This window comes from Balaenoptera musculus, chromosome 12, assembly GCF_009873245.2.
Source record: "Balaenoptera musculus isolate JJ_BM4_2016_0621 chromosome 12, mBalMus1.pri.v3, whole genome shotgun sequence".
In the NCBI taxonomy this organism is placed as follows: Eukaryota; Metazoa; Chordata; class Mammalia; order Artiodactyla; family Balaenopteridae; genus Balaenoptera; species Balaenoptera musculus.
Window position 1 is genome coordinate 75,980,485 of NC_045796.1, and position 27,685 is coordinate 76,008,169.

A 27,685-nucleotide genomic window follows, 5' to 3' on the forward strand; every position below is an offset into this window, starting at 1 on the left:
ACTAAATTTAAGACTGAAATAATGTCTGAGAATCCATCATTAGCCAATTGGGGAGGAGAGAGGAAAGAAATCACCTCCAGGAGGTGGGGTTTTACATCCAATCTCCCTGCTTTATAACTTCCTGTCATTAGCACAAATCATAGGTCATTTGACATTTCCTTGGACATCTGGTAAAATCTGAAGTCTTCCCAATTTATATCAGTAGAACTGCAATATATTTAATTTGCTGAAATTTAAAGGAAGGAAAAAAACTATGATCATTTAAAAAATTCTAGCAAAGATTTTTGTGTTCCTTTAAACAACACATGGATCTTCCATGATGAAATCTTTTTTAGGTTTCAAGTGGAATAATAGCTTTGTGGTTTGGTTTTTTTTTTCCACTAGTACATTTAAATAGAAAAGGTGGGAGGCTGAAGAATGGTGGGGTGAAGAGACTAGCGATTATTAAGCTTCTACTATTTTTCCAGGTACTTTACACATAGTATCTCATTTAATCCTCCCAGCAGTCTTTTAAGAAAGTATTACCACTTCCATTTTAGAGGTGAAGAAACAGGGTCCAAAAGGGTTAAGTACCTTACTGAAGGCTAATACAGTTAGTAAATGGCAGACTCAAGATCCGCCTTCCAGTTTCCCCAATTTAAATATGTTCATTCCATGACCCTACACAGCATACCTATAAAAGCAAAAATTAATATTAAAACATCTACACTAATTTTAAAAGCCAGGCACAAAAATTTTCGTTATGTATCATTCTTTTAATAAAGCGTTCAAATAATAGTAAAAACTAACCTGTGGTGTTAGAAGTTAAAACAGTGATTTTCCTTGGGGAGTAGAGACTAGAAGGGGGTACAATGGGATCTTCTGAGGTGTAGATAATATTTTGTTTTGTATTCTGTGTGCTAATTATGCATAAGTGTTTGTTTGGTGATAATTCACCAAGTTGTACACTCATGCTTTCTGTGCTTTCTCTTTGTAGATATATAGTACTTCAAAAAAAATTTTAAATACTCATTTTTCAGTTGGATGAGATATCTATTCCATGATATGTAGGCTTGAATTGATTCCAACACAATGCCTCTCTTTAGTTTATACAAAGTCCAAACATCTTGGATTTGAAGAGCTAGGCAGAATATCTTTCCAAAATGATTTTCATGTGAGGCATCTGTATTTCTGTTTCTGATCCCATCAAATCCTTGGAGGTCAGAGGTAAATACTTAAAAATAAAAATATGCCACCAGCCACTTCAAAGGTGACTCAGATCAAGAACTGGCTCCTGCCTTGAAGATGATGTATTTTTTTCTTGTGCTATGTCAGGCTGCTTGGCCCAACCATACATAGAAAATACACTGCAGTACTGACTTTTATTTTTATATTTAATACAAACGCTATAACAAAAGAAAGCATTTGAAATAAATTTAACTCAAGAAATCTCCCTATTCATTACTTACTTCTGGATTGATTGGTTCTATAATCTAAAGTCTGTGTGTGGGTAGCAGTTTTCTTAAAAGAGACTATTTATAACCTCAGTATTGAAAGGAAATTGGAAGGAAGGAAGGAAAGAAGGAAGGAAGGAAGGAAGGGAGGGAGGGAAGAAGGGAGGGAAGATGGATAAGGGAGGGAAGAAGTTAGAAGTGAGTTCTGGTTTTAGAGATGAATTCTGAAATTTCTTGATATGTTATGGAATTTTTTTCTTTTGCCCATATTTTAGAGATAATACCTATAAAAATTACAAATTTACAAGTCAGAAAACACTGTGAAGTGTTCTACAAATATTTCAATAAGACAGTTTAAGAATGATTTTACACTTGATCTTACCCAAAAGGACAAGAAGAGATGAGAATGATTTTTTAAAAGTAGGTAACATTACCAAATCTCACCAAAAATATTTCACTTGAATACTAATCAAGCCTTTACACTTTATTCTGGGCTACATGAAAGAGACAGGACAGAGAGGAACAAACTAAATGACACTCCTCACTCTGAACAATCAGAGCAAATCTGAAATGTAGGATATTTCACAAGACAACTGATTCACTCCATGCAACATTTCAGCATCATAAGTAAAGATATCACTGGAGAGTCAAATAGATTTAAGGGATATATCAACCAATGTGATGTGTGCCACTGGGTAGGATCCTGATTTGCACAGACCACCTGTGAAAAACATTTGGGGGACCAACCAGGGAAATTTGAATACGGACTGGGTATTAGTTGGAACTGTCACTAATTTTGTGAACTGTGATATTATTTTATCATCTAAAAATATGGCCTTAATTTTATAAGAGGCACAATGACGTATTTAGAGGTGAAATGTCATGATAACTATAATTTACATTAAAATATATTACATTACAAAATAAAAAGCTGTGAAATTATTTTTAATATTTATAAGAGAGCTCATAGAGCCCAATTTACACTTACTTCAATGATACCAGATATTTTTTCAAAAAAATTATAGAAGTCATATTCTTTTAATAAAATTATGAAATCCATTCACATTATTTACAGAATTACCTTAAAACGCGGTTGGTTCCCAAATTGGCCCCTGTATACAGAGGGCAAGGAGAGCCTGAAGAAAGAGGCAGACTTCCAGATGGGTAGGTGGCAGGTTTAATAAGCAAGAAAACTTACATATGATCCTTGTTTTTGCAGCCATAAAATGAGTAGATCTCGCCGAACCCCGCAGACAGAATCTCAATGTTTATATAGAGGCTTTAACTGGGTTCAGTCACGTATACTGTCCAGATGGTCTCAACAACACAGGGCTCTCTCAAGGCTGTGCCCTTGAAGAAGGCTCTCACTGTGGAAACTGTGGGCGGAATGTACATTGCAAGGACAAAGGAGGGGCGCGGAGCCTCCCATCAGCCGGGTCCAACTTGAGGATCAACCTGCAGTCACGTCCTCTCCATCACCTCCTCCAACATACGCTAACACAAAAATGAGCTTCTACTTTACAATTATAATTTTTAGTTTCAGAAAGAAGATAACCTCAGGTATTGCCTACCTTAATTGCCCTCTTATTTACCAGATATTTCTTAGAAGTACCTCTGACTGTTTGAAAAGCCAATATCTCTGTCAAAGGATAAAAGCACTACACCTAGGATTCAAAATGAGTTTCAAGAGAGTAGTTCAAAGTTTCTGGGTAGCAGGCATAATCATTTCATTTATGGAGTGCCTATTACACGGCAGTCACTATGTTTTGCATTTCACATCATTTTGTAGCACTCTTAACAATACTAAAAGGCAGTAACTGCCATCATAATCTTACCTGTGGAGGGAACTCAGGAACAGGAAACTGAAGCTTGTAAGCAGTTGAAAACTAAAACATGAAATTCCATTTGTTCAACTCCAAAGTTGATACTTTCATTCTGTCATGTTGCCTACAGAATATAAACATATTTAGAATAGGCATACAAGCTTTAGAAGCTTGGAAGTGAAAAACTAGTTATTTAAATATACAAAACCCAAGATTTTCCTCTAAAAATTTACATTTAACTTACCACATTTTTAAGTGCTTATAGTTAAGTATTACCATAAAGTCTGAATCGTTGTCTAGTCCAAGTTGAAATGATACATAAAAAATAAATCAAATACATTTACTATATCATATTTTTACTTTAAATTAACTTGTTTTCTTTGCTTTCTTTTTTTTTTTTTTTTGGCCTGGTTATATCTGCAAATTTATTTACAATCTCAGATCATTGTTTGTGAGAAAGGGTTAATTACAGTAATCACCACCACAATATTGAAACTAAGGCTTCTCAAGGTCTTCAACAGGGGTGGTCTAGTGAACTCTATCCACAGCCATCCTTTGACTCAATTATTCTATTTGATATTATTCTAAGAGCCAAGGGAAAAACTTGTTTTGCAGGGGTTTTTTGTTTTGTTTTCAGTTTCCAATGTTTATGCTATACCTATAAGTTGAGTCAAATTTGCATGTATTATCCTATAAGATAACCATTTTATTTTGTTAATTGAGTAAGTCAATTATAGAATAATATGTATGCCATCACCACTTCTCTTTTAAGGGGAAAAACACTGTTTAAAATGCTTTTGACTTGTTTGTATAAACATAGAGAAATTGTGGAAAATACACTTAAATCCTTGCTACTCAAATGTGGTCCTCAGATCAGCAGCATCTTGGGATTATTTTAGAAAGGAAAAATCTCTACACTGGATCTGTTCAATATGAATCTTCATTTTAACAAAGTTCCCAAAGTGATTTATATGCCCATTAATGTTAGCAAGGGCTGTTCTGAACAATTAATATTTGTTATAACCAAAAGATGGAATTAAAATAGGAAGGAGAAATTATTGAATTTTTCTGTATACCTTTCTGTATTCTTCAATAGTTTATGACAGATAAATATTACTCTTAGAATTAAAAAATAAAATAGAAAAATTTTGGAATATATGCATACATCAGACTACACAGGCTGCCATAACAAAATACCATAGATTGGGTGGTTAAAACAACAAAAATTTATTTCTGACAGTTCTGGAGTCTAGGATGACCAAGATTAAGGTCCTGGCAAGGTAGCTTTCATTCTGAAGCCTCTTCTCTTGAACTGTAGGCAGCAGCCATTTCACCACATGCTCACATGACCTCTTTTTTGTGAGCTCCTAGAAACTGAATGAGTTCTCTGGTGTCTCTCCTTAAAAGGGCACTAATCCCATCAGATCGGGACCCCACCCTCATGACCTCATCTAACTGTAATTACCCTCCAAAGACCTATCTCCAAATACCATCACATTGGTGGTTAGGGCTTTAACATACAAATTTGAGGGGAACAGAAAAAAGCATTCAGTCTGTAACAATCCATACATACATACTATCCCAAATTATCATCTAAGAATAATTATGAAGCAATCCTTCTGAATATCTGTTTTGGGGAAGTGGAATTTTATTCATTTAAAACTGAGCAAGGAGACTAGAAACTTATTTGCTCTATTTCATAGAAAAGTGTTCCCTAAGTTGCTTTTTTCACCTTTTAACTTCATTAGACTTAATGTTGCATTAATTTAGTACTGCTCCCCTAGGAAGAGTATGAAAGTCCTTTTTGTCTGCTCAGATGTTCAGAATCACCCGTGAAGTAGGAGCTTCTTTATAAACTATGCCGTATGTAAATGAAATGGCCCTTCAGGCATTGCCTGCTGTTATCACGGAAGATAGATCCAAAACAGTTCACCACATGCTGGCATAGAAGGTGTTTAAGGTAGGCAGTCTTACGAATGTCTGAAAGACTAACCAGAGAAATCTCAGAGCTATTCTACCAGAGCTCATAATAAAGACAGTGATGTACACAGGAGATTAAATTAAATGATCCAACAACTCTGCAAAATATATATTCTTGTTCACATATCATTTTCATAAACTGTTTCTGAAAACCTGTCAGTTTTGATTCTTTAAAAAAAATTGCAAAAAACTCTAAATACATACAGGAACGTCATTAACCCTTTAAAGAGTATATATGTAAAACCTAAACTAAAATCATACTGATGAGAGATTGAACACTTTTCCCCTAAGACTGAGAAGAAGGCAAGGATGTCCTCTTTCACCACATCTATTCAGCATCATACTGGAAGTTCTTGCTAGTGCAATTAGATAAGAAAAAGAAATTAAGTATGCAAACTGGAAAGGAAGAAAAGACAGAGTTTTGATTAAGGGTGGACTCTGTTCAAAAGCTTTGAAATACCTGGTGACTTCAGCAACATTAAGTTTTACCACTTACAAGATAATCTATAGGATAATAAATGGGAACTTCATTTGCAAAACTCATTCACTGCCTTTCTCTAGACTTGCTTTCATAGCACTGTGGACACAGGAAGATTTCTTTTCAGAACAATAACAAAAGTCTTACCCCATCTCAGGGTTTGACTGTAATGTGTGATTTTGCTATTCAACATAAAAATGGGAAGATGTAAAGTATGGTAAATAAGAAATAGACTTTGGTGTCAGGCTCTCCTGGGTTTGATAACCAGGTCTACCTCTCACCAGCTAAGTGACCTTGGGCAAATGGCTTGACTTCTCTAAACCTCAGTTTTCTCACATGTACAGTGTGTGTTGGGAGGAATATATCAAAAATTTATATGAATTTAGCATATAACAAATACTTTATACACAAAGTAGTTATTATAATTACCATTATTTCTACCATCCTACTTCCTTAACTCTCATATTTTTTCTCATTTCAACATTTCTCTAATCTGGATGTATCTATCAAGTGAGATAAAAAGAAACTTGTCAATGGGATTAAAGGGGAGATGCAACATATAAATAATTGATATTCTCTACACTTGTATGATTTTTTTTAAAGCCATATGTTAAAAGTCATCTGTTCACTCGATTTAAACCACTTTTGAGTTATTTGCATTAGCAGTGCCTCACACAGTTGAATTTTACTTTAAATTCAGATCCCTAATAACAGATCTTCAAAAATTACGTAATTCATCCTTGAACTAAAACATGATGCCTGCAACTTACTAGCCAGTGCAATGAAAGGCAATAGAAATCACCATATTTTTATCAGTAGTCTTAAGCTTTCCTGTATATTACAATCCCTTGGACTTTTTTTTCTTAAGTACCAAGGCCGCAGATTCTGCCTCAGACCAACTAAATCAGATTTGTGGAGGGGTGTGGAGAAGACTAAACATTTGAAGGTTTTTTAAAGTACCCCTAGGTGATTCTAATATGCAGCCAAGTTTGGAAACTACTAATTGGCAGAGGACTTTTCAAAGTTAGAAGAGGTTGGTAAGACTTCTGGCTGAATTTCAAGATAAACTGCTTAACTTCCAGCAATAGGCATTCAATGTAAGTGTAATATTTCACTTATGATGATTGAAAATCAGCAAAACCCAGGGGTATAAAGATGGAGGTTTGCTGTTTTTCTTTAAAAATTCTCTGTATCTGAAATTTACTCTCAAGACCCCATTTTTGTCAGCAGCAAAAAATGTTAAATTAACTAATTAATAACACCTAGATACTTTCAGATAAATTCAGTTCCATCCAATCGTTTGAAAAGCCAGCTCAGTGTTATTTTCTCAACCATCTTGCTGATCACAGGCACCACATAAACTTTCTCTCCTTCCTCCAGTCCTGGCCCTACTGGTTGTTTTCAAACAGAGGGAAGGAGGGGGAAGAGCCCCTTAAAAAACTGAGCTTGCGTTCATTGTGAGGAGATCATGGGTGATTGTGGTGTCCTTTCCCAAGTCTACTGCAGATCCAGCTCCTGGAACATTTGTAGTCTATTTTCTCAGTGAGGGTGATATTTAATACTGGTCCTACCAGGTGGCACATTGGGTACTGCGTGGGTGTCCATCTTGCCTCTGTACTCCTTCTTGGTATGAGTAATTTCCAGAAGCCCAGCTGCACTCTGCATCAGGTAGACCCTAGCTGGGGGTCCATACCTCAAGCCTCTCAAAGGGTCAATTTTCCGTTCACTGAGTCATTGAATTTGCTCCCTGGGATGATTAATTTTATGTGTCAGTTGGTTAAGCTATGGTACCCAGTTGCTAAGTCAAACCCCAGTCTAGGTGTTGCTGTGAAAGTATTTCTAAGATGTAATTATTATTTAAATCAGACTTTGAGCAAAGCAGATGATCCTAAATAACATGTCAGCCTCATCCATTCAGTTGAAGACTTGAGGTTTCCTGGAGAAGAAACATTTTTGTCTCAAGATTGCAACATATATATATATATACCACATCTTCTTTACCAATTCCTCCATCAATGGACACTTAGGCTGCTTCCATGTCCTGGCTATTGTAAATTTTGCTGCAATGAACATTGATGGTACATAAATACAATGGAATATTACTCAGCCATTAAAAAGAACTAAATAATGCCATTTGCAGCAACATGGATGGACCTAGAGATTGTCATACTGAGTGAAGTGAGAGAAATACAAATATCATATGATATCGCTTATATGCGGAATCTAAAAACATAGTATAAGCAAACCTATTTACAGAACAGAAATAGAGTCACAGATGCAGAAAACAAACTAATGCTTATCATGGGGAAAAACGAGGGAGGGATAAATTGGGAGATTGGGATTGACATAGACACACTACTATATATAAAACAGATAACTAATAAGAACCTACTGTATAGCACAGGGAACTCTACTCAGTACTCTGTAATGACCTATTTGGGAACATAATCTAAAAAAGAGTGGATATATGCATATGTAATAACTGGTACACTTTGCTGTACAGTAGAAACTAACACAACATTGTAAATCAACTGTACGCCAATAAAAATTAATTAAAAAAAAAAAAGACTGCAACGTAGATCCCCCACCTGAGTTTCCAGCCTGCAGATTTTGAGCTCAAGACTGCAACATCAACTCTGACCTGAACTTCCAGCCTGCTGGCTTGCGGCACAGATTTTAGACTTATCAGCCCCCATAATTGCATGAGCCAATTTCTTAAAATAAATCTGTGTGTGTGTGTGTGTGTGTGTGTGTGAGATCTTCTATTGGTTCTGTCTCTCTGGAGAACCCTGACCAATATTTTAATCAACCCACTCATATATTTTGTGTTCTACCACTTATACCTGTAGGAATGAAACATTTTAACATTTCTGATCTCTATGCCAGCAGGGTGCTTGCTTGCTTTCTCTTCCACTGACCGCCCTTTCATTAGGCCATCCTATTACTTCTCTTGCTTTCTTCAAGCCCTCGTAGGGTGGAACTCAGGCTTTCATATATTGGAACTCTAGGCAAAATAGGGTGTGGTACACAACCACACTCTGAATTCCGCCAAAAAATAATTTATGGGAAAAATCTAATTGTTCTTCTCTGCCCCAGTTGTTCTTCTCTACTTCTTCTGTTACTTTGGGTAACAGAAACCCTCATTCTCTTCACTTCAGTTTGTTTACCATTCCCTGACCCCTCAGCCTACTCCAAAAGGCAAAAAGCTGCATGGGTATAGGTAGGATGACCAACTGTCCCAGTTTGCCCAGGACTTTCCCAATATTAGTACTGAAATCCCAATCCTAGGCAAACTGGAATGGTTGACCACATTCCAGGGCAGAAGGCAGAGGGGATCAGACCAACCTATCAGATTTTCTCACTTTAAAATTACTTTGAAATCTTCTCCATCCATCATACAGTAGGCTTTTAATCTCAGGAGTCAAGAATCTTTCAGGTTTGAATTCTTGAAGAATCTCCCATCAAAAGGAAACTTCATTTCTCCAATCTGAATGGTGGGAGGGGTTGCTGCAGAAGAGCTTACATACTATATGATATCTCAAAGTAGTAGTCCGTCACAAATCAATTCTTCATATATTAAGCTAAGAGTATACTTTGATAACCTTCCAAATAACTTATAAATCCTCTGAAATAATGAATCTGGCATGGATTGTGAAAGAAGACATAGGCTATGGCACTAGCAAAGTGGCTTTTTGAAAATGAATAAATGCATATTAGTGCCGGTTCATAATAAAGTTGTGCCTATATTTAACATAAAGATTCTACATTGAAGATATATCTTAAAATCAATAATGTCTTAAAAGCGAAGAAATTCATTATTATTGTTAATGATTTAGTAAAAGCAATGTGGAAATGGCACCATCAGTCCACAGAGTTCCTCAGTCACATCCAGGACACGAACAAACAGACCAAACAAGAACAGAAGAATGAGAATCCAGATAAACATGAATGACTTTCCAGCTGTCACTGAGTACATAAGGTCGCAAACTCAGAGAAATTAACTAGAAAGGCAGTAGCAGATCCTGTAGATGTAGGAAGGCAACTCAGAGTCAGGTGGTATGAGAAGCATTGGTTTCAGAAATATTGTGTATATTATGAAACCAGTTGTAATTCTAAAGGTAAAGTCTGCCCTTAATTTATGCAGAGGCAGGAAGGCTAAAACACAGGAATAGAAGTGAAAGGGCATATCGGCTGACACCTTGCTAATATACCCCTGCTCTGAATAGATTTTTCAAGGTTCAAATGAGAGCAAACTAGTGCAATGGAAATGTGCCACATAGCCAATATCAGTCTAAAGATCTATCATTATAATTGTATTATATGTACTCATTCAAGCGTTTATTACACTTTCAGTAAATTAAATAAACACTATTCTGATTTATACACAGTTTATGTTCTATGCAATATCTGAGAATTGTTAGAAAAACAAATTCTTATCTTTTTTATTGCAATGTACTTTTCAAAAACTTCACAACTGTTTGTGCTACTTTGGCTAAGGTTTTATTATGAAATAGTTTGATCAGGGGTAAGTACTTCAGAATAAATATCAAGATGTAATATAAGAAATATATATATATAAGAAATGCTTTATTTGCTAATAATTAATGTTTACCATTTTAGACAAAGCAAATACTAATATATATGAGCCAAAAGATATAAAGAGTCCACAGAAGAAATGACAGGGAAATACAACATGTAACTTGGATTTAGTTCAGATGGCATTTTCATCTTACTGATTCACAAAATTAAAGAAAACTGAACTTCCTTGTCAGTGATTTTTTTTTTCTTTGTTGGGAAAACTTCTGTCATAAAAAGACATGGCTTTATTTTATTTACTCTTCTTAATAATTTTTCAAGGGTTCAATACAGGTTGAAAAATCCCATTCACCTCCATCCACAGTTGAAATCTTTATAATAGCATGTGGGTTAAAATGCTCTTGGTGAGGGAAAAAAAATCTTAATTATTGAGAAATTATTGAGACAATGATATGATACTAGTACCTTAGAAGCTCTCAAGAGAGAAAATTTCATCTTAATTCCTTCTCCAACAGCACTGAGTTCACATGGAAGTTGCCCAATAAAATATTTGCTTATTTGATTTGTTTGTTTGTTTATCCTACCTGGGGGAAGCATTGCACCATAATAATACTAAACCATGCACCTTATTACACCTCTGATAAAATGTGAATGCTTATGCTTCAAATTATACTTATATCCTTTAAATTATATAGGATCAGAATGGACTAAAATCCCATAATTTTCATCCTAATAAAGGTTTTTCTTTTCCCTGTTGTCATCTAATTTAGATCCTCAATCCACATGATACAAAACTTGCAGTTACTATGTTAGGACTTCTCTCCTGTGCCACTTAGCCTCACAAAATTTCTCAAGTAAATTATTATGAACAATTAAAGCCATGTTTTAAAATTACAGCTTAAACTAATTTGAAAAGTGACACCAAATGTCAGCATACAATAGGGCTGAACATATAAAGACTGAGGAAATAGGATACTTCACAAAAAGGCAATAAAAATTCCTTAAAATATTAGGAGATTTTTGTACAATTAGATCCATAATCTCGGAAAGAATTTTGTCCTCATCCCCATATAGTATGTGTTGAGAGACATTTACTTCTCTGAAAAAAATAAGAATATATTCTCCCATTTTCTCAAAAGACAAATTAGAGAAAACCTAAAGTCTGTCCACATCAATTGCTTTCTCAAATTTATTATCAAATCTTTATTGGATTGAACACTAAACTTGTGACCTTAAAGTCCTTAAACTAACTATATATCCAAGGTGGAATTATGGAGTCAACAAGGCTGCCCTGGATATCATTTTGGGAAACTTAAGTATTTACCACTTAAAATGATAGCTCTTCTTGTGCTCCAATATAACAGATCAGAATACCAGCAAGTCAAGTTGCTGACTACTCGCATTAACTTTTGTTAACTATAACATTCTCCTGAATTTTACCTTACTGCATGTAGTAAAGTCCTGAGAAAAAAGGTATTCACATTTTCAAAATTGTTTCTCTCATTTAAACAACACCCACATGGTAGCAACGGGTTGCTAAATCTCTCACAAAATGCTACCTGATGTTCTTTAAAATACCTAGCAGCATTGGACATTCATTTTGGTTAACCATTATAGTCATTTTTTACATTTTTGTATCCTTTTCCAAAGGGGGAGAAATATGGCCCTATATAAACCTAATGCCAAAAAAAATGTAAGCTAGTGCTCATTAAAATACCCAGTCTTTGCCAAAGCTAAATTCTGCCTCAGAATTGGGAGGGCAACGCCCATTCACAATGCCTTTGATGCCACAGCAAATTGTTTCAACCATCTTCATGCTATTTAAAGTATGAAAAAAATACAGACAATCATCTGGAATGCATTACCTTGAAAGTGCTTGACATCCTGGCCACGCCAAAATGAATATGATTGCAGTTCTTGTGGTACAAAACACTTTTACCTCATTATAGTCTCCAGACAACTTCTGTTATAATCCCATTTTCACTTACTATTGCTCTCAAAATACTCCATTGAGAAACTTTCATACTACAAACACAGACTTAAATTTATCTTTTATATTTTTTAAACATGGGGAAAAAACTCCCCCCCCCACCAAAAAAAAGTCCTTAAGAATGTCAGAGATTAGATATAAGATCTGAAGATTCCAGACTACCACAGTCATTTCAATGATCAGAATCACACCTACATAGCACAAGGAGAAGCGAAAATAAAATAAATTCTGAGTTAATCAGTGTTAATGTTTAATTACCATCTGATCTGTTAGAATAAAATTTGAGATTAAGGTGTGAAAGAAAGGTATTTTAATTATATACAAATGATCTATGCGCTCCTTCTATCATATTACTTGCCACCAATAATGAAGTTGATTTTCTTGCCAGAGTAAATGCTATTTATTAGTAAAGAACAATATGCTTAGAGAACATTCACAATTTAGAGAATTTAAAATGTATACATTATAAAAATGTAGGAATATAATATTTAAACTAATGGTATTCAAAACTGATTGAGCTATGACTCAATAATAAGTTTAAAAGATTTCCTGTTAATAGAAAAATGTACTACTTTTCCCCCACTCTACAATTATGCTGTCTTCTTCTTCCAGGTAACGAATCTCCCTGTATCCTACCAGATGATCCAAACTCCTCATTGTGACCTGCAGTGTCTGACCCTGCCCTGGCTCTTGCATGTCTGCTCTCACCACCCTGCTGTCCTTTCTATGCCTTCACTCATGCTATGCATCTGCCCGAATTACCCTTCCTCTGCTCTACACCTCCTCCAACTGCCTGTGAACACAGACTCATCTTACAGACTTAACTAGAGCATTATCATCCCCTTTCAAGTCTTTCCTGGTGCTCCATACACTTTGAGGAGGATTGACCCCTCTTTCATCTGGGTCACTTAGCATTACACCTATGACACTTTCCTGCACATATCAATTTACAAATTCTATCCATCAGCAAGCCCCAGCAGTTCTACTTCTGACACCTGTCTTAAATTACCCACTTCTTTTCATCTCCTTTACCACCACTCAGCTCAACCCATGGCATCATTTCCGGTCTTGTTGATCACAATATTCTCCTAACTCGCCTCTTACTTTCCACCCTGCACCTTCCACTCTTTTCCAACCCATACTCCGTGCAGCCTCTAGAGTGATCTTTTAAAAATGTCTTCGGATCAGCAACCGCTTTAAGTCCTTGACTATGTTCCTGTTGCTGTAAGAAGCAAACCTAAAGTCCCCATGGCCTGCAAGGACCTGTTTCCTTGCAGCCAAAGATCTGGCTCCTCCTGTCTCTCCAGCCTCAGCTCAGATCGCGCCTGACCCCAAAGCCTCATCATTCTCCAGCAACACTGGAATCCTTCCGCTCTTCAAAGACTCTGAAGTCCCCCGTGTTCCTCTCTCACTTCTCCTGGCTCACACAGTGCATTCCCACTGTCATTCCTCAGGTCTCTGCTTGATATCACCCGTAGAAGAGTCCCTCATCACTCTGTGTAAAGTGGTCCCTCCCTCAATTACCCTAGATCGCATTACCCCATGTTTCCGTACATACTGAAGGCTCTGTGTTGATTTGTTTACTTGCTCACTCTCTGCCTTCATTCCTAGAACATATAGGTTTCGTGAAGGCAAATCTTTTGTCTGATTGGATATACCGTGGCCTCTGTCTCAGCTCCCTGTCTGACCCATGGCAGATGCTCATTAAATATGTTTAATTAATTAATGACTTAGGTTTTTCTCCCTGTTACACTATAAACTCTTTGAAAGCAAGCATCATGCCTTATTTGTCTTTGTGATCCAGAATCTAGAAAAGTGCTTGGCATAAGATAAATTGTCCATAAATGATTGTGGAATAAATAAACGAAAGAATGTATTTTACAACTTGGTTAGCGTCTTTAGAGACACAAAATGTATAAATTGAACCCTCGAACGGCATCTGGACCTTTGAAGGTATTCAATAAATGTTTGTTAAGTGAAAGAATGAACAGAATATGCACATAGATAACTTACTCCTCTTGCTGCTCTGGAACCTGAAAACATCCACGATAAACCAGGATATTAAAATTCCTTATCTAAGGAACAAATCAAAACGTGTCAGGACTTAAAGTTTTAGTTTTGTGCTGATAGTGAGAATCTCTCATTCAAGGCCAATGTCTTTCAGGTGTTCCCATTTTCTCTTCCCAATTAGAGCAAAATCTGAAAACATCTGGAACTTTATACAACTATGCTCTGTGATTTCAGAGAATGTTAGTCAAAAAGTCTGGCCTTGAAAGCACTTTTAAAGTAAAACAGACCAATTTGGTAAGCACTGTTGCTGAACAGTGCATGTTCTTTAATGATAAAAACCTCTAAATTGTTTCAGTTGTCATTCAGAAAATGAAAAGAATCTCTTTGAACCAAGCTATTGATAACAAGTTCATAGCCTGAAAGTGAAGTTTGAGGCTTGGAGGGGTGTGAAAGCAGGAAAAAGCATTCTTTATAAATAGGTTTTTTTTTTTTTGAAGTAAAACATGTGTTTGGATTAAAAGCAATCATCCTTTCGTGCTTATATTTTGGCAAAGAACCTTATGTAGCAATCACAAGATTAAGACCATAAGTGATAGACTTAATAAAAGATCAGTCCATTAAAAAAAAAAATCTGCAATTAAAATCCAATATTTTCCTATTAACCTTGACCCTACCTGGAAAACACACTTTTTCTGTGCTCATTTCACAGGAAAAATAGCCATTCATTTTCTTTTCTTTAGATTCTGCTTTCAAATGACTGCATATACCTTAACTATGCGGTTAAGGGAACTATGTATCATAACAAATAATAGTCTACACAAGATACATTTGAACAAAATAATGTTTTAAAAATATAAAACTTCTATGTGGTACATATATACAATGGAATATTACTCAGCCATAAGAAAGAATGAAATAATGCCATTTGCAGCAACATGGTTAGACGTAGAGATTTTCATACTAAATGAAGCAAGTCAGACAGAGAAAGACAAATATCATATGTTATCACTTATATATGGAATCTAAAAATTTTTTTAAATGATACAAATGAACTTTTTACAAAACAAAAACTGACTCACAGACTTCAAAAAAAACTTATGGTTACCAAAGGGGAAACGTCATGGAGAGAGAGAAATTAGGAGCTTGGGATTAACATATACACACTACTATATATAAAATAGATAATCCACAAGGACCTACACAGGGAACTCTACTCAATATTCTGTCATAACCTATAAGGGAAAGGAATCTGGAAAAGAATGGATATATGTATATGTGTAACTGCATCACTTTGCTGTGCGCCTGAAACTAACACAACATTGTAAATCAACTATAGTCCAATATAAAATAAAATTTAAAAAAAAACAAAAAAAAATATAAAACTTCTAAGAAGTCAGAGAAGACTACCAAGATGTTGTTTTATGAAACTTCAGAAATTCCAGAGGTGATTAAAATTTCAGTGTTGCATATTTTGGGTCTTTTCATTTGCATCCTGTAACTGTATTGCTCTTTCCACTACAGCCGCCATATTTTGAATTGCTAATATGAACCAGGCACTTGACATCTGTTATCACTAATCTTTATTCCAGACAGTCAAGTTAGACATTGTTTCCCTTTTGTTGATGAGAGAAGTGAGGCATGGAGAAATCTGACCACTTGCCAGGCAGGATTTAGTACCTTCAGAATCTCCACAGAAGTCTCCAAGCCCCCGACAGAGACAGGCTCTCTCTGTGAGTGGTTCTCAGACCAGCAAGAGAATTCTTACTGAAGACCTTGTTAGAAATGCAAATTCTCAGCCCTCCCAGTGGAACCTTCTGAATTAGGAATGCTGGGGTTGGAAGGTGGAAGTCAGTCATCTATGTTTTCAGAAGCCTTTCAAGTGATTTTGCTGCAAGCTCAAGGTTGAAATCATTTGCTTTGAAAAGTAACTTCAAGGCAAGCTCCTGGCTCCTTTTCAGGTGAGGACTGCTTCTCCTAAGCCCTATGTGTAGCAGAGCCCTAGCACCTCCACTCTCTGGTCTGTTGATCTCAATGCCTGTCCTTTCCTCCACACTCCCTGCCTCTTGATCTGTTCTACATCTCTTCCCCTTATTCTTTGCCTGAATCTCTTTTTCCTTGTGATTTTCTCCTCTGAGATCAACTTTGCAACTTCTGAATCTGCCGTTGTGACATCCCAGTCCTGAGATCACTCAACTACTCCCCTTGGTCTTTTTCTTACAGAAGACTTCCCACTCTGGGAAGTGACCATTAGAAGGCTACAGAGGGCCTACAAAGTTCATCAGAGAACAACAAAACAACCCTTTCCATCAAAGGCTGCTCTGCCATGGCAGACCCAGCCTGTCTATATATACAGCTTGTTGACTTCCACTGTTATCTTCCTGGGGCCTCAATAGCTGGCTTTGGCCAGAAATGGTTAAACTCAACGTCAGGTTGGGCCCGGGGTTCAAAAATACAACACAAATATCATGGCTTATCCAGATATTTTAATCTGGCATTTAACATCTCATGTAAAGTTAACATCAGCTATGTAAATATGTGTACTCTTTAGACAGAGTTACAAAAATCATGAATAATCTCAAGATTACATCAGCTTTGTAACCAGAAACAGAGGACGTTTCAAGATAAATATCAGTGGAGGAAAATGCAAAGTTTTAGATTGTAATCCAACACCAAAATGGCCAAAGGCCAAAGGAGTAGGATTATCCATCAAATCACATACTTAGGCACTCAACAGAAAAAAAAACAGTAAGCTGATAGATGATTGATCAGTTGGATATTTCTCCAATTAGTTATATTACTTTCTGAAAGCCATAATAATTGTTGGAATACTATGCAAAATAGGCTGATTATCAGAAAAAAAAAATTTATGTAATAGTTCCCTAATTTATAAAAAAAAAAAGTTAAGTAAGAAAAATAATCACAGAAATCTGAAAAAACAAATCCTTATTGATCTTTCTAGTTTCACAAGATTCGTGTGCTCAAATATTCGATGGAAGGCTATGACAAAGTAAGGCTGTTCATATATTCCAATTGTATGATCCAAGTTAAAAATACAGAATGTGACTAAACCTGATTGACCTCCCATGACTGCCATGGGAAGAAAAATTATTAATGACAAAAATCCTAAGTCAAGGAATCTTTATTGATTACATCACAATTTCGTAGGAATGGGGAAAAGATGAATGGATGTTCACCACCCCTCATAACTGTATTAGAAAAGAAAGCAAAGGCATAATCCGCCATGTACCCCACATTACTTTTTTCTTGCAAAAACTACATTAAAACTCTTGGACCGACCATCAACAGATGAATGGATAAAGATGTGATATATATATACACATACACACACACAATGGAATACTACTCAGCCATAAAAATCAATGAAATTTTTCCATTTGCAGCAACATGGATGGACCTACAGGTATTATGTTAAGTGAAATAAGCCAGACAAAGACAAATATTGTATGTTATCACTTATATGTGGAATCTAAAAAATAAAACAAATGAATATAACAAAACAGAAACAGATTCCCAGATATAGAGAACAAACTCTTGATTACCAGAGAGAAGAAGGAAGGAGGGAGGGGCAACATGAGGTTAAGGTGTTAAAAGGTACAAGCTACTAAGTATAAAATAAACAAGCTACAAGTATATATTGTACAGCACAATGTATGTAGCCAATATTTTAAAATAACTTTAAAAGAATATAATCTTTAAAAATATTGAATCACAATGTTGCACACTTGAAACTAATATAATCTTGTAAATCAGCTATAATTCAATTTAAAAAAAAAAACAATGGGACCCAAATTTTAAGATGTACTCTTGTAAATGTACTAAGTCCGCTTCATCTCTAATTCACTTCAGAGTAAGAACAATGGTACCTTGCCACGGCATAGTTTTGCCATACTTTTTGTCAGCATATGATGAAATCTTTTTGAGGCAGAAACAATAGTCCAGGAAATTTCCAAATATTTCTGCAATATTTCATGAAGTATCAATACTAGATCCTGGATGTCGAGGCTAACTCTGGGTCATCAATTCATAAACAAATACCCAACCCGCCAATTAATTTCTCAGGCAATTAGTACCAAGAATAATACTGATGCCTAGTCTTTATATAATCCCTAGAGAAAAGAGTGATGGAATTCATAAAAATGGTTCGTTGTCAAGTACTGACAGAGTAAAAGAGCATTTAAAAAGAAGCCATCAAATTTTATTTTCAATATGAACCACAGAGATTGTTAAGGAAATTCCAAATTCCAAAAAAATTTTTAAAGGAAGTTGCTCTGCTTTTTACTTCCAAATATGTACAGCTGCTTAGCTCTTGGCAAAATATTGATAAATGAAAATGTGTGTCAGAATTTTAGGAGAAAAAAAAATCTATCCATAACATTTAGTGAAATGAATCATCAGTATTCTATTGCTGAAAAAATCATTTTAATAAAGTATTTTTAAAAAGTGTTGTGCAACCAAGATGCTATTGATCTCTATTTATATGACATAATTATAACTAATCAAATAAAATCGGCATAACATGAAATGTGTTTAATAGTTTGATGCTATCCAAAGGATTGACAAATTGAACACTGTGTTTAAATTATTTATCTAGATAAGAGAGAACTACTACCAGATTAATAACTTCACAAAAAATAAGTTTCTTGTTACTTATATGATTATTTGCTTCTTTGCGTCTGTTTTATTGTATGTTGTGTTGTTAGGGAAATATTTGTAGCTCTATCCTCCAATTGTCCAAAGGTAATCTTCTTATGACACTGAGACACACTAAAATTAACCCAAAAGAGAACACCACTGTCATTTTTATTATTTAATACAACCCATTTACAGGCTATTTGAGAACATGCGTGACTTTAGCAAGTTATCAAGATGTTTGGAGAAAGAGCATGTCGTATTTTTTTGGAAATAATAAAGTGGAGAATAATTATGAGTTACACTTTAGCTATCAATTTTTCTTCTGAAAAAAAAAATTATTTCAAATCTGTTAAATAACTCATGTTCCTTAGCAGCTAATAAAACAAATAGAATGTAAGCTCCATGAGCACAGAGATCATTGTCTGTTTTTTCACTGATACATTCCAAACACTGAGAAAAGTGCTTGTTACATAATAGGTACTCAATAAATATTTGTTAAACAAATAAGTAAATCATGCCCAAGTATCTAAATATATTTCTCTAACAAATTCTGACCCTATTGATTCCAGGCAACAATAGCTTTGACTTAAGATTTTCAACAATTTGTCACATTATTTTGTTACCTTAATAAACATAATGTAGAATATCACCATGCTCACTTATAGAGGTTATGTTTTCAAAGTAAATACTATCGTATCTCAAAACATTCTCCCTTTCAATATTTACAAAGTTCTATGAAGAAGCAAGGTCTTTAATTGTAAGAAAAATCATTTTTGTTCCCAGCCTATACTCATCTATGTCAGACATACTTGAACTAAGAGACTTTTAAGCCTCAAACCCTGAGGAGAGGGGTCCTTAGTCACAAGAGGGGAATCTGCCTAAAATAAGAGCAAACATTTCAAGTCAGCCTTTCAGGTTATTAGGATTGAGAACAGGAACCTCTGTTCTAGGTGGAACAGGCCAATACTGGGAATGATAAATTTCAAATTTGAGAGTAAATACAGATCTTGGAGATCATCTACCTCAAAGTTTCATTGTACAGATAGGAAAAATTAAAGTCCAAGAAGATAAATTAATTGCCTAATATCATATATTTAACAGTGAAACTAAATTTGGACTCCATTTTTACTTCACCCATACAAAGAAACATGGAAACGGAAAAATGTATTTTTTATAATCTCCATCTTGGAAAAAATTATTGAAGCCTGAGAGAATCAACTATTGCAACAACACCAGATTTTGAACCGACACTACACTTCACAAACAGAAATGGTGATAACTGCCCATACTTACCCAATAGCGGCCCAGATACACTTGACAGTATCAGCTCTGTATTATTTTCCATACTCATCATCTATAAATGCCTCCATGTACCCCTCACCTCTTCCATCCCCACCTTACTTCTTTTCTTCTCTTATACTATTTCACATGTTGTGGGAAGCTTATTTTTGCTATAACAACAGAAACCCAGCTCAGTGCAAGCATAGCAGCCCATATTTCTGCTATAGACCTGGAATCTGCCAACTGGCTGGCTTCACAAGCTGCCGGAGAAGGGAGATTGAAGCCATGTGTCAAGTCATCTCCTCCAGAAACAGCTCAAATATAAGCCCTGCTGTTAACAGGAAGACTGGCTCAGAAACAAAGAATCGGCAGTATCACGTGCAACCATAAAACAAGGCAATGGTAAAGGGTGAGTTTAAGAGTAATGTACTTGGGCAAACAGTTGTTTAAAATGAGTAATCGGTCCTCCCTAGAAGACTTCAGGGGGATGATATCACACTGATACCCACTAAAATTAACAAAATAAGTCCAAGTAATTCGGTTTGTGTCACCCCTTGAAGATTTCATTGCCTGGAGAACACCGACACAAGTGAAATCTGAGTGCATTATCTGCTCCCCTTCCAGATCTTTTCAGTGATTTGTCATTACTGCAGAAACGCAGACCACACACAATGTTAGTTCTTCCTACACCACCCCAGAAATGCCCCAAGGAAGAACTTGAGCATTGTCCTTAAGATTTGGACTCAAAATACTTCACCCAAAATAGATGCCTATTCCTACTTGTAGAATGCTTTTTGGGTGGTTGAAAGGTTGTGGTTCCCCATAAACTCAAGAAACTTTCTATTTTAAGAGTCATTATAGTTTGGTTTAAGAGCATTTTCATTTGATTTGAGACTGAGGAGATTCATGGGGAACTACTTGGTCTATGGCAATCATGTAAAAGGGTTGAATTTTGCTTTTAGATACTTTGCATTAAGTTACAAGTTAGAGTGACTTTCATTGTAGGTTACTTTCACTTTTTAAAGCTATTTTTTCAAAAGGCCTGAATAGAACCTAAAAGCTATTTTGCAAAGCATTTTTGCTTCTAAGTTCCAAATCTACATTTCTAGTTCCTTTATACACAGGACATCAAGTGTTATTTAAAGAGCAATTTTTATGTCCAAAAAATTTTTTCCAGCATTTTAGAGACCTTTTAAAATATAGCTTTAAAAACTAGAGGTCACTTTTTTTACAAGATTAGATGAACCCAAACTTAGATCAACCCTACAAATGCAAAAATTTTAGTAGTCTCCTAGGCTTGAAGAACGAAGTTCTTTCCTGCTAATACACTTTCCGTTTTTTAAAACAATAAACAAATGGTTTTAATAGGATTTCCCCTCCACCACCAAAGTTGAAATTTAAAGGCATGCAATACTAATCCATAATTTTATTCAGTTGTTTATTAAATTGCATATTTTTTTAATTTCAAAGGCAATACGTGATATTTGTAGTAAATTGGAAAATAAAAATACGTGGAAGAAAATAAAAACCACTTATCTTGCCGCACAGATAATCACTATTAACACTTCGTTTCATATTCTTCCAGTTTTTCTATGAATATTTATGTATTTTTTAAAATTTAACTTTCACATTTTAACAAATATTTCTCAAGATCTTAAATTCTGGAGTTTTCCCCATTATAAAGCAACAGTGTATTAGAGAGACTTAAATACCACTTGGTTCTTCGGTTTTACAAACACTCTATCATTTCCCTTATCTTGTTTATTATTCAATCAAGTTTATATCTCTACTACTCTATTTAAAATCTCCTTTCCCTAGACACTGTTAATTATTTTACCTATTTCTCTTCTTACTTGATCTTTTTTGAAATGTTTCATAATCCTTTTCCTACTCTTTCTGAAATTGTGCAGACTTTTTGCCACCATCCTCTTCGTAAAACACCTTCTTTAATTTAGTGCCTTTTGCCATTTTTCATTGACCTGTTCTGACCACATTTTCTCACTTTTCACCAATTTCTCTCCCAATGCGGCCTTTCGATCTCAGTAGTCTTGGGGAAGTATCCTGGCCCCTCTTTTCAATATTTTCCTTCCTTTAATGATCTCTTCCACTCCCATGCCTTGGAAAATATGCTGATATTATTTTTAGGAAAATTGCAAAAATACTGTGGGCTTAATATTTTATAACTTTTAAAAATTTAATATTGTGATACTTTTGCTAAGTCATTTACTATTTAATATGTAAAGTCCAGATAAAATTCTATTATATGGAAATATATAATTATTATTTAACTAATCTATTATTAATGGACAGTAAGGAGGTTTTTTTTATTGTTTTTGTGTGTGTGTGTGTGGGATCTTCCCAGACCAGGGATCAAACCCATGTCCCCTGTATTGGCAAGCGGATTCTTAACCACTCCACCACCAGGGAAGTCCTTTCTTTTTTAGAAGTAATTTAAAATAAGGCTTTTGTAACATGTTACCGCTGATACTTCTGCATTCGTTTTTTTTGGTTAATATTTATTCGAAACAATGCTGCTATGAACATCTTTATATAAACATCTTTGTATATGTTCTGATTATGTTCTTAATTTAATTTTTAAATGGGTATTTCTAGGTTATGGGCATATTTTTAATATGCTTAATTAATTTTGCTAAAATGCCCTCCAAAAAGGTTGTATAAATAAATGATTTATTCCCTTTCCCTACTCTTTAGCTATGTTAGGCATCAATATTTTATTTAATCATCAGGTTTTGATGGGGGGGCTGGTGAGGAGTAGACACTTATATGTAACATTATTCTTTCCATGTGTCATGACAGTTGCCCTTCTGGTTACATAAATCTACTGAGTAAATCTCTGAGTCCAGTCACACAGGCCAGCTGGAACCTAATCTCATAAAACCTCCTTTTTTATCTTAATAGTGGGTGCATTCTTCATTGAGCTCTGAGGAGTGTTTTTAATGATTTTTGAAATAAAAATCCTGGTTGTCACAATTCAGATACTTTCTAGAAACATCCTTATTTAAAACCCCTGTTTATTTCAGTTGATGTAGAAAAAGGATAAGGGCTGGTCAGGAGTGGGGGGTAAGCAGGAAGAATACATCAAACCAACTCTTGTGGTCTGTGTTCTTCCAAGTGTTAAAAAGTTTAAAAAAGGATTCTTTTCTGAAACAGTTCCAATCAAATCCTCAATAATCTGTTATAAGGCAAAACCTTGGGAGTGGGACCTGTGTTGAACAAGTTACCTGATAATCAATCGTCTTCAACTCGATGTCATGCTGGTTTTTTTTTTTTTTTTTTGGTTTGTTTTTTAACATCTTTATTGGAGTATAATTGCTTTACAATGGTGTGTTAGTTTCTGCTTTATAACAAAGTAAATCAGTTATACATATACATATGTTCCCATATCTCTTCCCTCTTGCGTCTCCCTCCCTCCCACCCTCCCTATCCCACCCCTCTAGGTGGTCACAGAACACAGAGCTGATCATGCTGGTTTTAAAATGGCCCTGCCTCCTGATTCTCCTGTCACACTCAATGGCGTAATCATTGTCCTACATGCCTCGAGTGAAAATCTTGAGTCATCCTTGAATCTTTACTCTCTCAATTCTATATCCAAAATACTTCTTACCTGTTTCTTCTTTCCCATTCCTCTTATAACCACTCTAGGTCAGGATCTCATTGCCTTTTACTTTGACCAGGGGCTTTCTTACTGTTATTGAGAATGCATAAGGGACAAGGGAGAATTGGAAGTGGACCAGAGAGGGACATGTTAACCAAGACTCTGAGACCCATCTCTGCTTCAATTTGATGCAACTGGCAGGGTTGTGGGTAGGGTTGTCAGATTGAGCAAATAAAAATAGAGTATACCCAGTTAAACTTAAATTTCACAAAACTAATGAATAATATTTTCGTATAAGTATGTGTCAACTATTGCATGGAGATACTTCTGTTAAAAAATTATCTGTTGTTTATATGAAATTCAACTTGAACGGAGCATCTTGTATTTTATCTGGCAGCCCTAGTTGTGAGTGGCAGGAAAGGGGGAGGAAGTGGTACCTGAATCAAGGACCAAAGTGCCTTACCTGTGTCTTATCACATCTAACATATGTCCACATGTCTTGGAACCTAAAAGCCCAGGCAGTCGAACTCCATGAGATATAGATAAATGTTTGAAATCAGGCTTGAAGGCCTGTAGAGAATTTAGATCACTTTATCTGCTTAATATGGAATAGCAGGAATTAGACTTTATTTTTAAAACCAGGGTAGTCTCAAGCCAAAAAAAAAAAAGAGTTTTGAAATATAGATTTTAAAATATTTTACAATGTGAAGTTCACTGAAAGAGTAGGATACAAAACTGTGTGTGTGTATATAAGATGTATCAAATATACAGAAAGAGATAGACTAGATATATTGATATATATTGTCATCATTACATATTTTATACAAGCACACAAGTATACATACATAGAAATAGTAAAAGACTAGAAGAAAAGACACAGGTATATTAACTAGTTATTTCTGGGTGGTGGGATTATGACTGAATAATTTACATATTTTGGCATTTTCCAAATTTTCTCTACAACCTTCAAAGAACAGTTGTCTAATATTGCTCTGTCTCGATGTGGAATTTTCTTCAAATATACAGCATGACTTTTAAAAAATCCTATTTCCCCCAAATACTCTTAAAAACCCAACATACCTCCCAAAGTCTTTCTTTCTTCCTCCCCGGCATTCCAAAGTCTCCTCAAATCTGCTGTATTAGTCAAAGCATGTTCTATTCCAAGTCTTAGATAACCAACTCAGAGTAACTTACACTTTAACTGAAAAGTCCAAGGATGGTTTTGACTTTAAGCATAGCTATATTGTCAAGCTGAGTTTTCTGGATGTCCTAGAGGGTGGATTTTTGAGCCAAAACAATTATTCACTGGGAACCTTGGTATATTATTATTCCCCTTTTTAAAGTTACCAATTCAAAACACTTCTTCCTTAATCTTTCTTTTCAATTCATAAATCTTATTATTCTATGTATTAATTGAGCCTATTTTAATAATCATTGGCAATAGAGATTTTACAATGTAATTATGTATATTTCCCTTCAATATTTTAAAACTGTAATTACAAATGTAATAAATTTAATTTCCTTTTGAAGGACACCCAGATGATTAGAGAAACCTTCCTATGCACCTCAGTAATTCTCATAAAGACATGCTTATAAATACAAGCTTTGAGATGTTTTATGTGGTCAAATCTTATTTTATAATATTATAAGACTTCAACTAACAATCAGAAGTTTAAGCATTCGTTACTCAGTTACTCATTTGTTACTCTACCAGGATAATATCTCCATAAGTTTTTTTAAAAGCTTAAACTGCTGAAATCTGCACAAATAATATTTCACCACCAAAAACTGCAGTCCCGTAGGTTTGGTTGCTTCATCCCTCTATGCTTAATTCTCAGAGCTAGAGTTTCAGTTCTCCTTGGAGTTAAAGACATTTATCCCCTAGGAGGCAAGCGCCTTCTCAGTTGGTGAGGTTAAGGTGGCTTGAAAACCCGAGGTTTTGTCTCAGGTGTGACATCTGGAATTGTAATTATCCAGGGTCATTTTTGTCAGGACTCTAAAAACTAAGCTAAACTTATTTTTATGACTAATGTGTCATGGGATCTGCTTAGAAGTCCACAGAGTTCATGTCTTTGGGTTAAATCTTATCATTTCCTAACTCTTCCACCTTATCCCAGAAAACTAAAGCCTTTCAGATAAACTGCTACTTCTCAGAGTGAACAGTGGATATCTAAATATACATGATACACAACAACATAGTGTATATGTATGTGTGTGTGTGCATATACTGGATATATATGTAGATGTATGTATGTGTATACACACACACACGAAATTAACTTCCTTAAATGATCTGATGGTCTTGTGTTTTTCAGCTCTCTAGAAGTATTTATGTGTCTCTCTTGCAGCTCTAATACTGCATGACACATAGCACATGCACAACCCCAGGAGGCACCAGAGACCATAATGTGAACCAGACATTCTGAAACTGTGCATCTCTACAAAGATATTAAAGCCATGGCATGGGATTTCGACATTCTTTTAATTGGAAGAAATCCTGCATTACTTTATGTTATTCTCATCAGCTAGCTTTACCACCCTTAAAAATATTAAAATCTTCTGATTAAATTCTCTCATGTGTCTTAACCTTCAGTGACAGCTTCTAAGATCATTCTAAGGACAACCACGGAGAAAATAAAAAATCCAGGAGACATCAGTCTTCAGATGCAACTTGACCCGGTACAATCAGGGCTGTCTCTTCCCATCTCTCAGTTCTCAATTCTGGTTTCTCTCTTTGTCTGTCTCTCTCTGTTTCTCTCTCTCTCTCTCTCTCTCCCTTACTCTCTCTTTACCTTCTAGTGAATATATTGTCCTTTGTTCTACTAGTGTCTTTCTTCCCCTTACCAAAGAAATCCCCAATCCACTTTGATTTCTTTATTTTTTTTTTTTACTCCATTATTCTAGCTTACATAACAGCCTCACTGAAGCTTCTTAGGCAACCCAGAACTTGCCAAATTTTATATTTAGAAAATATCAATGCTATAATTTTTGAGGAACACAAATACCTTTCTTAGAAAATATCTTTAAATTCTGTCTATAAGAAGAAATTGGATCAAACACCAACAAAAGAAAGTAATAGCTCTCTCAGAACAAGACGGCAGAGGAGTAACATGGAGATCACCTTCCTCCCCACAAATACATCAGAAATACATCTACATGTGGAACAACTCCTACAGGACACCTACTGAACGCTGGCAGGAGACCTCAGACCTCCCAAAAGGCAAGAAACTCCCCACGTACCTGGGTAGGGCAAAAGAAAAAAGAAAAAACAGAGACAAAAGAATAGGGATGGTACCTGCACCTCCGGGAGGGAGCTGTGAAGGAGGAAACGTTTCCACACACTAGAAGCCCCTTCACTGGCAGGGACCGGAGGGTGGATGGCGGGGGAAGCTTCACAGTCACGGAGGAGAGCGCAGCCACAGGGGTGCGGAGGGCAAAGCGGAGAGATTCCCGCACAGAGGCTCGGTGCTGAGCAGCACTCACCAGCCCGAGAGGCTTGTCTGCTCAGCCGCCGGGGTGGGCGGGGCTGGGAGCTGAGGCTCGGGCTTCGGTCGGATCGCAGGGAGAGGACTGGGGTTGGCGGCATGAACACAGCCTGAAGGGGGTTAGCACGCCACAGGTAGCCAGGAGGGAGTCCAAGAAAAAGTCTGGAACTGCCTAAGTGGCAAGAGACAATTGTTTCAGGGTGCATGAGGGGAGGGGAGTCAGAGCACCACGTAAAAGAGCTCCAGAGATGGGCACGAGCCGCGGCTATCAGCACGGACATCAGAGATGGCATGAGACGCTGGGGCTGCTGCTGCCGCCTCCAGAAAGCCTGTGTGCGAGCACAGGTCACTCTCCGCGCCGCCCCTCCCGGGAGCCTGTGCAGCTCGCCACTGCCAGGGT

General features: G+C 35.9%; 1 long non-coding RNA gene across 1 annotated transcript in view; it reads right to left on the reverse strand.

Moving 5' to 3' along the window:
• The window catches only part of LOC118905268, a 74,794-nt gene extending 47,501 nt beyond the window's left edge, over positions 1–27,293 (reverse strand). Inside the window, exons 1-2 of the long non-coding RNA XR_005022189.1 lie at positions 27,096–27,293; positions 3,269–3,380 (exon numbers count right to left, since the gene is read on the reverse strand). This is a non-coding gene — a long non-coding RNA (uncharacterized LOC118905268). The remainder of the gene's footprint in view (positions 1–3,268; positions 3,381–27,095) is intronic.
• Between the last annotated feature and the right edge of the window lie 392 nt (positions 27,294–27,685).